Here is a 4,346-nt window from a genome sequence, read left to right on the forward strand (position 1 = left end):
TGCTGCGTGTGTCCAGCCCCTTAGACGGTATTGTAGAAACCCAGCACGTGATGTTATGGTTTGACTTTTTCCGGATGGTCCAACTTTTGTTGTTGCTGACAGTGACCAATTTTTTTGCAAAAAAGTGAACAATCTTAAATATTTTAAAAAATCATTTTGTTTAGAAAAGTTCAAACACCTTCTTGGCATCTTCGCTTTTAAGGATAAAGCAAACACCAGCGCGTTTCGGGATAAAATGTTCCTTTATCAGTGATTAAAACAGGTGAGGGATTCACGCAGGTTTTGAAGTAGTCCCTTATAGATAAATCTCACACAGTGTTGTTCTCTAACAGATGGCAAACCCACCTTTTCCACAGTCACATTTACTTTTTAAATAAATCATACTTTTCTAGCAGCATACTTTTACCCCTACTTGAGTAATATTTTGATTGAAGTTACAGTACCTAGTCTTACCTGAGAAGAACTATTCCCAAATACCTTGTCAGTTTTTCTTGAATAATTTCTTGTACCACTACTTCGTACTTCTTCTTGAGTAATATTCTTTTTGAAGTAACTGTACTTTTACTTGTGTACAGTTTTTGGCTGGTCATAGTTTTCAAAACTGGTTTTGACTTCTATCAAACTATTTAAAAACAAATAGTTCAGCCCTGAAAATTTGACAGTCAAGTTAACTAAACTAAATGTGGATTAAATACATTTTGGTATTGATACTTTGCAGTGATGTCATGCTAGTGGACTGCATGCATCTCTATGGGGGCATGTTCAGCGGTCACCATGGCAACACAATGCACAGATTAGCAGACTGTCAAGAGTTTTAAGATTATTTGGAAAACTCAAAAATACAAAATTAATTTAAACAGCATGTTTTAATTTTCCTAATGCTAGCTAGCTTGTGACTAATATTATTTGAGTGGGACTTGTTTAATAGCAGAGCATTTGTTAATCAGCTCACTTGTTGAATTTCCAACTAAATCAGTTTTTTTAAAAAAGGTCAGATTGTGTTAAAAGATCAGGTTAAAGGCTGATTTGAGTATCAGAGCCTCAAACACAGCAGAGCCTCCGGTCAGCGTCACACCCCCAGGGGATGTTGGTGGCATCAGCTGTTACAATGGACCAGTCGACTTTCTCACACATATTCCTCTGAATCCTGGTATACAGTGGGGCAAAAAAGTATTTAGTCAGCCTCCAATTGTGCAAGTTCTCCCACTTAAAACAATGAGAGAGGCCTGTAATTTTCATCATAGGTTCACAACCTATATTACAGTTCAAAAGAGAAGAGAAGACAAGAGAGATTATTTTGTCTCAATATTGAGGAGAAAGAGCGGAGAGGCAAAAACCCAGTTACAAACCACCACCCTCTCTGGGGCCCAGACCGTCTTTCACCTCTTTTATTAAAGTTAGGGAACCCTAGTTACATACACATCTGAAGGGGGGGGGGGGGCGTATACTTTGCAAGCAGTGTAAAAACATATGACGAAATACACAGAGAAATATATTCTGTTTTTGCATTTCCAGAAGGTCACTCTTTCCACAAAACATCCTCCCATGATGTTTCTGTTTGAGGTTTCACAGTGACCTTCTTCCCGTGGGATCCTGCACTTTCAAAAGACATTTTCTGCAAGACTCAAGAACAAACATTAGTGCAGATTACATAGTTGAAATGAATATAATGATTATAATAAGAGTGAACATTACAGTACCTACAGTACCTTTAAAATGAACAGTGAGATAACATAATATAACTTGAATATATCATACCCTCCTGTTTATCGAACTGTGATTTGGAAGTGCTCCTTCAGGGTTCTCGTCATCACTGCCCTCCAGTAGGTACATCTGCACCCCTTTGTCCTCAGGTGCGGGTGAGATGGCAGCGGTTATTAACCTATTGATCAGGGAACGAAGACAAGGAATACAACAGCATCCACACAAGGTTAAAATAGCTACAAACACAGCAATTGATACTAGAACCGATGAGACCAGTGCTCTGTAGCGCCCAAACCCCCTTAGCCAGTCATCCCAGAAGGGGGTACTCAACCCAGACTGCTCCTTTAAGCGTCTATTCATCGCACGCAGGCTGCCTATAGCTCTAGTCAGGCTTCCGTCTGCAGCGGTATTGTTAGGGATGACCACGCAACAGCTGGCCCCAATAACAGAACAAACTCCTCCTCGTTCTGCCAGGAGCATGTCAACAGCTATGCGGTTTTGGAAAACCATAAGTGAGGTGGCGCTTAATTGCTCGTGCACTGCTTCAAACCCCTCCTGTGTGTAGTTTCCCAATTTTTGTACGTTGTAGTGGATGTAGTTTATTCTGTCTACGTTTTTATTGGGAGTGATTGGAATTATTATTAATTAATTATTAACAATTTGATTAGCTAATTTATATTTATCAGGAACCCCTCTGGGCACTCCAAATCGCATGGTTTTCAGTAGATTGTTGTTCAATCAATGCTGTTAATTGTTCTTGTTCTATTGACATTACTTCTATTCTAGGTATTATCAGATTAACTAGAGCGCATACTCCAGTAAATTCATTTGGCATATTTGCTCTAAGTATTTTCCCTCCACAGTACCAGTAGATGTCACTGTGCATTCTGGGTAGTGCTTTATTTGTAGTCAGATTTTTTTCACATAGATTTCCATCAATATTACCTAAAACATTCGTTACCGAATTTGAGCGTTGGATACAGGTGTAATTTCCTTTTGGCAATTTGGCCTCAAATATTGGTTTGTGTTTTTCAGGTTTAGTTAGTGGGTACACTGCATCCCACTTTGCGCACTCTGCCTCTGGTACTGTTTTAGTTAAGATATCCTCCACACAATGCACTGTTAATTCAGGAGGTGCTGGTACCATTCTCAAAAGCGGTCTGGGTCTTTATTAACGTACTTTGATGCCTGTTCTATCATTGTTAGCCAATTGTTTCCAAAATCAGATACACCAGTTGCCATATTGAACACTTGTTCTTTAGTAAAGGTTATTGTTGCTTTAATTTTATTCCGCTACCTTGCAGCCTGGGACTCAGAACCGGTTCAGGGGTTTGTAACATTTCACATATAATTAATTTGTAAATAGGATCTATCCCTGATACATGAGCTCTCAGCAAAAACATCCAACATTCTTGACCATTATTAGTCAAATTTTTATTTATGTTATTTATTGTTACCAGTAGATTGGATTCGGTTTTGGCTAAGGTTAGGAGCTCTGCCTGCCTACCTGCCCAGTCAGTTTTTGCCTGTGTCGGTGTCCATGTATTATCCTGGTCAGCTACTAATGTATCCCACCCTTGGTTTTGAATATCATTAGTAAGTCATTAGCGTATTTTATTCCATTTTGTGCATCTTTCCCAGCTGTAAGACTACTTATAGGAATAGTAATTGTGGTGATAGTTCCAATTGGTATGCAAACTTGAATTCCAAACCTGTAATGTCTTTCTTTTGAGCATTGATCTGTCTTTTTTTTTTTTTTACTTCTCGCTTTAGCCTGGTCAAATTGGATGTATGCATCACTATAGGATCTCCCACATAAACGTAGGAGTGCACAGCTTGCTTTGGTGTCACTGAAAGAGCAGGCAGTCTTACACATCTTAAAGGTACTAACCCATACTAAAATGCCAGTGTGAGCATTATTGCAGCCATAGTGAGCATAAACATGCAAATAACATAAGTTATTGTTTTTACACGTATCACCTTTTTACAACCTTTTGATGTCGTAGTACATTAATGTACAATTTTACCATATCTAAACACTGTGTCCATGGTCTTTTAGTTTCCTCCATACACTTTAATAGTACCATTCATTCTTTCTACTAATCCTGCACTTTGGGGGTGAAAAGCGCAGTGATTCTTTAAATTAATGCAGAATAATTGCCCTATGTTTGTGATTACTTCATTTACAAAATGTCTTCCATTATCTGATCATATTATTTCTGGTATTCCATATCCAGTTATGATATCTTTGCACAATGCTTTTGCTACTGTTAGCGCATCTGCTGTTTTGGTTGGAAATATCCATTTAGAGAAGGCATCTATTATTACCAAACAATACTGTTTTCCTTCACTTTTATTTGGTTGTATATAGCCCATGTGTATTTCTTGAAATGGATATTTTGGTTTTGGAAAACTTCCTCTTTTTGGTCTTAAATTTCCTTGTGGATTATGTTTAGCACATATGAGACATGCTCTACAAATTTTTTTTTGCATCATTATTAAATCCATACGTTGTATATATTTGACCTATATGCTTTACCATCCCCACTGTTGATACATGGGAGACACCATGTGTCAAAATTGCTGCATATTTAAAAAGATTTTTTGGTAAAATAGGTTTTCCTTCTGGTCATACGTAAATG

The sequence above is a fragment of the Periophthalmus magnuspinnatus genome, chromosome 24 (genome assembly GCF_009829125.3).
Source record: "Periophthalmus magnuspinnatus isolate fPerMag1 chromosome 24, fPerMag1.2.pri, whole genome shotgun sequence".
Taxonomy (NCBI): domain Eukaryota; kingdom Metazoa; phylum Chordata; class Actinopteri; order Gobiiformes; family Gobiidae; genus Periophthalmus; species Periophthalmus magnuspinnatus.